Here is a 9,514-nt window from a genome sequence, read left to right as displayed (position 1 = left end):
TATGTTCAATAATGTAAATAGCAGCATTGCTGATAATAGCTCTAAAGTAGAAGCAACACAAATGTCCATCAACAAGAGAATGGACAAATACATTGCAGATGAGTCAGAACACTGAATACTATATAGCAGTAAAAATGAACCAATTACTTTATAAGCAATAGTATGAATAGATCATTCAAATATAATGTTTAGTAAAATAAACCAGATGCAGCGAGCACCTGCAGGCAGCAGCGCAGGAGGCAGAGAGTCACGTGAGCAGCAGAGCACATGCGTGGTCCAGCCACCCTATCCCCTTGTCCGCTGCCAATTATTCTAATGTATATTTATTGAACATTTTAGTATATTTCTGGCCTCATTTCTAGATATACAAAAAATAATCATTTACTGCCTTTCCAGGCAGTTTATTTTTGGGTTGTGGGTCTCAAAGATAGTTCAGAATTGGGGGTGAGGGGTGGGCGGGTCGGGGTGCGGAAAGACTTATACAGTTATTTTTCCAAAATCAGTTGCTGGAAACTGTATAAATTGCAGCATGCCCATAATGTGAGAGAAAAGAGAAGAGCGGGCAGGGAAAAACCGTAAGTGCCCACTCCAGACCAACACCAAGATTGTCCCAAGCTAGAGCTCTGGAATGACCTTTAAGACATGTAACAACCTAACTGCTCTTTTATGAGCATCAGCCAATCAGAACAGATGTCAGCCATCAACAGTGATGCCCCTTCTGGTATATGCAGCGCAGATGGAACTAAAGCATATCACCTGCTCATCCTGAGGGTTGGGAAATAGCCATTTCAATGTACATCTTCTTTTATGTGGATAAGATCTCTCACAGTCTTCTTATGCTCAGCTGTCTTTATGCTAGTTGGTAATACCCTGTGCTAAGGTGCCCTTGCCCCTGGGCTCCTCCCTCTGCTCCTCCTCTCTCGCTGTTGGGGGGGTCCCAGGTCAGCGCTTGCGCAGGGGACTCCTCGCTGAGTGGCCAAGCCCGTTGGGAAGGGCCCAAGTGGGTGCTTGAAGGAGTCAAGCTCGAGGGCCACCTACACCTCATTGTCTCAATGCCAGGGGGAAAATGGTGGAAAATTCACCGTCGCCGTTGCCGGAAAGAGAGATTTATGGCTTTGTTCTTTTCTTAAGCTCCCATTTTGGCTTCAATAACTATGCTAAAAATCAGCAGAAGAAATACCAAGAAGAGGCCATCCCAGCATTAAGAGATATTCCTATTGGTGAAGTAAAGCAGATGTTCTGTCTTACCGCCAAAGAACCTACACCAACACCTGAATTGTATATACACTACCATCAAGCATTTATTATAGTTTTGACACAATAATTTTGACGATAATTATCTCTTATTAATACCCAGTGTTGAAATATTTTGAAAAATGTAAGTTGAACTTCTCTTAGATTAAGCTCCATTAACATTGTAAAAGTTCTCAAATATTAGTTATTAATGGACAGAATAAAGAAAACATTGCATTACTGATTCAGGTTGTTTTCCTGAGCAGGATGCAAGGGTGATTTCTTACCCAGCTCCTTGTCCAGATAGATTTGAAGAATGAAGCCAAGGACAAAAAAGGTGGCAGATGAAAAGGGTGGAAATTTATTGGAGGCAAATACAGACGCCCCCGGGGTTAACCCACAAAGCCACTCTTCCTAAGGTTTATAAAGGCCGTGGTTCTTCGTTTCTTCATGCTGCCTTCTAATGGATCACTCTTTTTGTAGAGTATCATCTTAAAGCCCAAACCCCACGCAGTGTCCCCTCTGTGTCTCCCCCTTATCTTGTAACATTTCTCTGTCTCCTGTGAAAATCTGTTTTCCTCTTTCTGCCATTTGTCAGCATTTCTCTATCCTCTGTGAACGTTTGTTTCCTTTCCCCCATGCTCTGTGGCTTTTCCTTATCTTCTGTGAACGTATGCCTTCCTCTCCCCTGATCCTGTGGCACCGATTTTGTTTTTTGGTGTTTTTTTCTCTGTGAATGTATGTCTTCTGGCGGCTCCAAGCTTTCACCTATGCATTCATCCCCAATGGACCCTCTTTATTCCTAAAACCCCTCAAACCTGCCTATTTTATCCCTAAAACTCCATTTATTACCATAAAGCAGGTGTTTTAACAAATAAGTGGCAGAAGAAGCAGGAAGTCCCTCCAGAGAGTCATGCATGCTGTCACTTTCAGAGAACAATTGTGTCTTCCCCACTGTTTACTCTAGAGGCCCAGAATTCAGACTCCGATTTGGGGGAAGGGTTTATCCACTGTGTCTGTGCCATCAGATTCATGTCTAAGATGCAAATATTTATTGAGTACTCACTACTGACCAGGTATTTTTCTGGACAGAGGGATGTTGCAATGAGATTCTCAAAGAGCCTACGTTTTAGAGGCAGATGGAGATAGACCAAGCAAGTAAATAAGAAAATGAGTGATAGTAAAAGTAAAATAAAATAAACCAGATGCAAAAAAAATTATCTGTATAATTCTACTTGTATAGAATTCAAAAGTAGATAAATTAATGTGTGGCCAGGAAACAAAATAAGTAAGAGAAGAAGAAATAAGAAGGGCGTCAGTACTGGGTATCGCTCTATTTCTTAATCTGGATGTTAGAGGGGTGACCTCACTACATGAGAGTTCACCATCTATGTGTTTGTGATTTGTTTACCTTTTATAATGTGTTCATTTCTGTGAAAGTAGATAACTTTTGTCAACTTAATAATAAGCTCTTTCACAGGAAATAACAAGTGTTGGTGAGGATGTGAAGAAAAGGCAACCCTGGGCACTGTTAATGGGGATATAAATCGGAGTAGCTAATATGGAAACAGCATGGTGCAATCTTCATAATTTTAGAACTTATAGTTTTCTCATTTTAATGTTATTTTTAACATTAAACTAATTTTCAATTACCAGGATTTAAGTTTAGAGTCTTCATTTGTTTTCTTATCACTATTGAGTAATTATTTGATCATATAATGATAGTAAATTAAAAAAGGTCTAATATACATTATAATAAATAATATTGAGACCAAAATACAGTAAGTGAAAAGATTAGAATTTTTTTATGTGTGCTTTAATGGTGTTGCCCTTGTTAATGTATTGTTTTTCAAATAGCCATGACTATTTAAATGTTAGACTTTATTTTAGATCAAGACAGATGCTCAAAACATATTACCATATGAACTATGAATGTTGGCAGGGGATAAATATTCCTAATTTAAAAATAAGTTATAGGAATAAAAAAGAAATGAGCCATTTCCTTTAAATAATGAAATGAGATAAGGTACTCTATTGTCAGAATGTCTGCTCTTACAGGGTTAAAGTAAATGAATTGTGTGAGAACTTCTAACATAGTATGTTGAACTACTGACCTACCATATTCATTGGCAAGTGTGGAGTACTCCAGTGAATCACTTACCTACTTCTTTCTGTGGGTGTAAGAAATTCCTATAGCAGGGAGCCCTCACCCTCCATACCCCCTTGCTTATATCTGTATATATTGTGAGCAGCAAGTAGCTTTGTTACTTCGCTGCCCCTATCCCTCCTGAATGTAATGATCTTGGATATTCTGTTTGTTAATAAAGATCATTCAACAAGCTTCCACAAAATTAAAAAAAAATCCTTATATGTAAGGAAAAAGAAAGTTACATATTTCAGTTTACTTCTTTAAATTCGATCAAGGCTTGTAACTCCGTCAGCTTTTTTTTCCTGAGTATAGTCTTAAAACAAAACAGAAAGAAAATACTTACCTACTGTTTTTAGACAGAATCTGCCATTTCTCCCAGGATTTCAAATGATTCTGAAAAGGAAAGCAAGATTATGAAAGTACTATCTACATGCACATGAGAGTTCATAGTTTTTTTTTTAATTTTTCTTTTAAATAAGAAAATAACTCTGCCAATTATTTCAATGCATATTTATTGAACATTTTAGTATATTTCTGGCCTCAGTCTTAGATATACAAATAATAATCATTTACTACCTTTACTCTAGGCAGTTTATTTTTGGGAAGTGGGTCTCAAAGATAGTTTGAAATTGGAAAAAAAAAGACTTATAAAGTAATTTTTCCAAGATCAGTTGATGGAAACTTAGAAGAATCAGTATAAATTGCAGCATGCCCATATTGTGAGAGAAAAGCAGGCAGGGAAAAACCGTAAGTGCCCACTCCAGACCAACACCAAGATTGTCCCAAGCTAGAGCTCTGGAATGACCTTTAAGACATATGACAGCCTAACAACTGCTCTTTTATGAGCATCAGCCAATCAGAACAGATGTCAGCCATAAACAATGATGCCCTTCCTGGTATATGAAGCGCAGATGGAACTGGGCTGCATGTCCATTTCAGGGCTAGGAAATAGCCATTTCAATGCACATCTTCTTTTATGAGGATGAGATGTCTCACAGTCTGCTTATGCGCAGGAAGGTTGAACTGTTTTTATGCTAGTTGGTAATACACTGTGTTAAGGTGCCGACTACTCATAATTTGTGCTCAGCCTGTACAATCTATTTTTCATTTTCTCTTCTTAGCCTTCAAACTTATCAACACGGAGTTGTTTTCTTATCTGTATTTCAAGAATGATAGGATCGAAGAAGTGGTTAAGAGCCAGGAGGTAGAATTTTACTGTGCAAAGTTTACTGTGCAAACGCAGGATTAAAATCGGACAAATATTTTCTATAATCTAGTACTAAAAGTAAGATGTATATTTCACTGCTAACTGGTGCTTTGGAGCACAACACTTCACAAAAAGCTGGAACAGACAGTCTCTTTGGCTTTAAAACATTTTTTTTTCCTTAGAAAATTAGCTTATAGTCTCATAAAAAGACCTGTAATATTTTAGGAAGACTCCACAATTTTGTGAGATGACCTAAGCATTCCATGTTCGGAAGGTTCATTTTCTGAACTTTTCAAGATTAAAGTAGACTGTAAATAGTATGAACTCTGAGATTACCAGCCAACTAGTACAGTGCTAGTAAATTGTCTCCAGATCAGTGGTTCTCAACCTTGGCTGCACATTAGGGTCACCTGGGAATCTTTTTAAAATCCTGATTTCTGGGCCTCATCCTCAGGAAATTCTGTTTCTTTGTTATGGGGTGGGGCCACAACATTAGTAACACAGAAACAGAATTTCCAGAGGATGAGGCCCAGAAATCAGGATTTTAAAAAGATTCCCAGGTGATTCTAATGTGCAGCCAAGGTTGAGAACCACTGCTCTAGATGCAATGATGATAACAATTCTAACTCAAGTCACCCGGGGGAACAAAAGAAACACAGAGAAATGCTTCTCAGCTGGAAAGAATACAGGAGCAGCTCCCTGGAGTTGTGCTTCATTTATTGGGTTTTACAGATGTTGTATTTTTTATGAATCAAGGCAGGAACCTCTTCCAGCTAAAAGAGTATGACTTCCTTTACTGCGATGCTAACTTTATTATGGCGGTCTGGAATGAACCTGCAGTATCTCTGAGGTATACCTGCTCACAGAAGCAAAGGAGGGAAACCCAGCCTGGATTACACGCGTACCCTGAAAGGTGGTAAATGCAATTGCTAAGGGTGATGGTGCTCCAGGAATACATGGGCTAGAGATGGGTTTTCAGTGTTAATCCAAGAAAAAAGGATGTTAAAAAACTACCCTTGGCATTTGCAAGCACAGGCACCCATAAACACATCACACACATAAAGAGCATTTACCATGATTTAATTTACTCCTGACACCCTTCCTATTAAGAAGTATTTCTAGTGGGGAACTGACTGTGACAGATACATGTGGCATCGTCCAATACCAAGCTGAGCACTAGGGAACTGGGAAGGCAGCCATGCGGCAACAGTTTCTGGAATATGTTCTTCTGCAGAATGGTAGCAGGAGTGAAAAGTCTCAACTCCCAGTGAGGCGGAGGTTGTTCAGTGGGTAAAATCAGCAGAAATACACATGAGTAGATTTTGTACCAGTGGTTGCACATCAGGAATGTATGTTTGAGTCCATGAGGGTGTGTTTTTGTATTGGAATCCTTTATTTATTCAGCTGTGTTTTGGCATTGTATGCTCTATAGGTGGGAGGTATATCCAGTAAAAACATAGATTTTGCCATCCCCTTAAAAAAAGTAGATATTTCCTTTCAAATAATTCCACATGTATGTAGTAATACGTAGGCAAACAATATTGTAGAGGGAGCAAAAATGAATTCCCTATCCCATAGAAACTCATTATCTTGTGTGACACCTCTCCCATCCCACCTGTAAACAAATACAAGTAAAATACTAGAGCAGTGGTTCTCAACCTTGGCTGCACATTAGAATCACCTGGGGATCTTTTCAAAATCCTGATTTCTGGGCCTATCCTAGAGTGATAGGAGGCCGTATAGAAATGTTTTCAAATATTGGCTGTGTATATGTGTGTGGGGGGCTATTTGGGAGAACTTTTAAAAGAAAAAAAAATAAGGGAGATTTGAGGTCTATTCTAAATAATTTTGCTGCATCTTGTTTGGTGAACTTCTACTTGACAAACCTTGAGGATGAGATTGGCGATAAAACCTTTATTGAGGAGAAGTCTGGGAAAGCTAGTGTGAGGAACTGAAATATTATTATAGGCCAAAATCTATCTTAAAATGTTCGCCCAAAGTGAAGGCAACAAAAGCAACTACTAAAAGCTGAAGTAAAGAGCCAGGAATCTGCAATTGAGGGCAATGAGCAGAAAGAGGGTGGAGCTTGCGCTGGCCCGGGACAACATAAGGTGAGAAGCTTTCAGCCTGTTGTTCCGTTGGTCATCAGCCAGTGAGGTAACCAGACCTCGGCCTCCAGGACCCAGTTCCCACTGCTCTGCACAGGTAAGAAAACAGGCTTGCTATTTACTACCTCAATTTATCACAGGATATCTTACAATTCTCAATGATGCACTGTAAGATTTCAAAGCAGAGCTTAATAATAACTGAGATTGATAATGTACAAAGCAGCTGCACTTCATTTAGACAAACATCACATAATTCTGTGGCAGCGGTTTCAGATTCAGTGGTTTATGAGAGCGGGATAAACGTAAGGTATGTAAACATTGCTTGGGGTACAAAATGAGGGAATGGTAAAAAACAAAAAACAAGACCTGTTTAGATAATGTATTCCATAGTGCCCTGGAGTTTGTGATGCAGGGTGAGGGCACCTGTGCAGCAAACACTATCTGTTGCACCTGATAGAGGATACAAATGCTTAAATGGAGTAGAATAACTTTCTACTGACCCATTGTTGAAATATAGAATCACAAGTTTAGTAACTGAAACAAAAACGTCAATTTGATGCTTTTTATTGATACAGTCTGTCCAAACCAGTGGTTCTCAACCTTCCGAATGCCGCGACCCTTTAATACAGTCCCTCTTGTTGTGGTGAACCTCAACCATAAAATTATTTTTGTTGCTACTTCATAACTGTAATGTTCTACTGTTATGAATCGTAATGTAAATATCTGATATGCAGGATGTATTTTCATTGTTACATATTAAACATAATTAAAGCATAGTGATTAATCACAAAAACAATATGTAATTATATATGTGTTTTCCGATGGTCTTAGGCGACCCCTGTGAAAGGGTCGTTCGACCCCCGAAGGGGTCGCGACCCACAGGTTGAGAACCGCTGGTCCAAACCATTAAACAAAACCACAGGTTTTTTGTATTTTCAGTCTTTTCTGTCAGTATTGGTTTCTGCGTTCGTTATGCGCGTGCCTAATGAGGAAGACCGTGCTTACTTCAGTTATTTTGTATTGCTTTAGTGTTGGCCCTTGCTTAGAGAAACATTTGGTTTACATTTAATCTGTGATTCTGGTGTCAAGTTAAAAAAAATATTGACCCAGTTTGAGGATCCTGTGATTTTTAATTTATCTTAGTTATTAAGATATATTGCAACTTAAAATATTTTAGCGGTGTGTTACGTCGGTTAGAGGAGGAAAAATAGTCTGAAGTGATTAAATGATATGTTTTGAAAAGAAACTCCAAAGTAACCCAGTAACCCCACTGTCAATAGGACAGGCACATTTTTGCTGAGCTCTGTGGCACACCTGTGGGGCCACAAACCTGCTGTGCATGTGGGTGTATGTTACCGCATGGCACAGGTGCAGCTAATTGGACCACATGTAGGCTGGGGAGTTGTTTTTGCATCCTTCCTACCATGACAGGTTTCCTGGGGGTAAAGAATGGCAAAGAATGGCACTGGGGAGAATAGCAGACAATTCGGGGACTGAAAGAGAAGTTGTAAGGAGTCAGGATTTAGCGTGTCAGTCCTGCCAGAGCAGTGCGGGTGGGAAGGCTACGTGATGAGATTCTACCACAGTCCTGGACTCTTCCTCTTCTCATCTTCACTTCTTATCCTACCATGTAAGTCACAAATACACACGCAGATAAAAACAGAAATATAAACATATATCGATATGTAAAACAAATGTGTATGTATGTGTGTGCATGAGAGAGACTCTTAGTTACCCTCTTTCTAGAAGGCTAGTCAGATGAAATGACATTCTTCATGTCCTCTACAACACATGCTGACGAATGCCCACAAAACACTGAAGATGCATAATTGTAGCCTACTCTTCAGCACACGGGGGCAGTTCCACTACAGTAACTGAGTTGTGTGTTTACCACAACTAACTTGTCTGCCCCCCTTTAAAAATGTTTATGCCTGTAGGATTTGTAATTGATACATAAAATCAAGAGCTAATTTTTTATTCCAAATATTATTATATTCACAATCAAGTATAAAATAAGAGTTGCTGTTGTTGTGAAAGCCCAGTAGAATACGTTTCTTGCATCCTGTTTATGATTCAAAATGCTATTTTCATAGTTGTTGTGTTGTTTTGGACTGAGGTAGAACTCATTTTTAAAGGTAAAAAATCTCAAATTCTTTATGAAAATATTTCTTGTTGCTTGGCTTGCTACAATTTTCTGGTGCATCCTGCTGTTTATGTTGTTTGTATAGCACACTCATTTTTGCATGAGATGAAGGATATTACAGTGTGGCAATTATTTATATAAAGTGCATGTACCCGCAGCCCAAGTTGCTCCTCTCACTTTCCACTTGTTTTCCACTTGAGATATGCAGCATTGTTGAAGGCCCTAACTCCAACGTGTTTCTCTTTGTCTAGCAAACTTTAGTCTGTTTCTTATAGATTAAGTATGTATATTATTTTTTGCTTCCATTTTCTGAATTTGTGATCCCTTGATGTACTGGAAAATTTCAATCTCCAGAATGTACTAATATGGGGTTCTTCTTGTCTCTATTTGTACATAAACCTCTGACTTTGGGAACTATACCATCAGTATGATGTATTTCCCAGTTTAAAGGATTAATTTACAGCCATGTTTATTAATAAATACCAAGGGAAATGAAAGGGAGTAGGAACAGTTTTACTTTATTTTGTTTGTTCAAGTAGTTGACAGAAACTGATTTCATAGAAAAGTTTTCACCAAAAGAGCCTCTGGTATTGTGGGATTGTTTGATTTATACTGAATGACGTAATACATGATACTTGGCACTTTTTTTGTTTGTCTTCTCCTAATGTAGATTC

General features: G+C 38.6%; 1 long non-coding RNA gene across 1 annotated transcript in view; it reads left to right on the top strand.

Annotated features, from left to right (window-relative positions):
- The first annotated feature begins 6,736 nt into the window (after positions 1-6,736).
- Positions 6,737-9,514, top strand: part of LOC107183196 — a 219,784-nt gene continuing 217,006 nt past the window's right edge. The window contains exon 1 of the long non-coding RNA XR_001513986.1: positions 6,737-6,794. This is a non-coding gene — a long non-coding RNA (uncharacterized LOC107183196). The remainder of the gene's footprint in view (positions 6,795-9,514) is intronic.

The sequence above is a fragment of the Myotis davidii genome, unplaced genomic scaffold (assembly GCF_000327345.1).
Source record: "Myotis davidii unplaced genomic scaffold, ASM32734v1 scaffold159, whole genome shotgun sequence".
NCBI lineage: Eukaryota > Metazoa > Chordata > Mammalia > Chiroptera > Vespertilionidae > Myotis > Myotis davidii.
The sequence above is the reverse complement of the archived record's forward strand: the minus strand, read 5'-3'. Positions and strand labels throughout refer to the sequence as shown.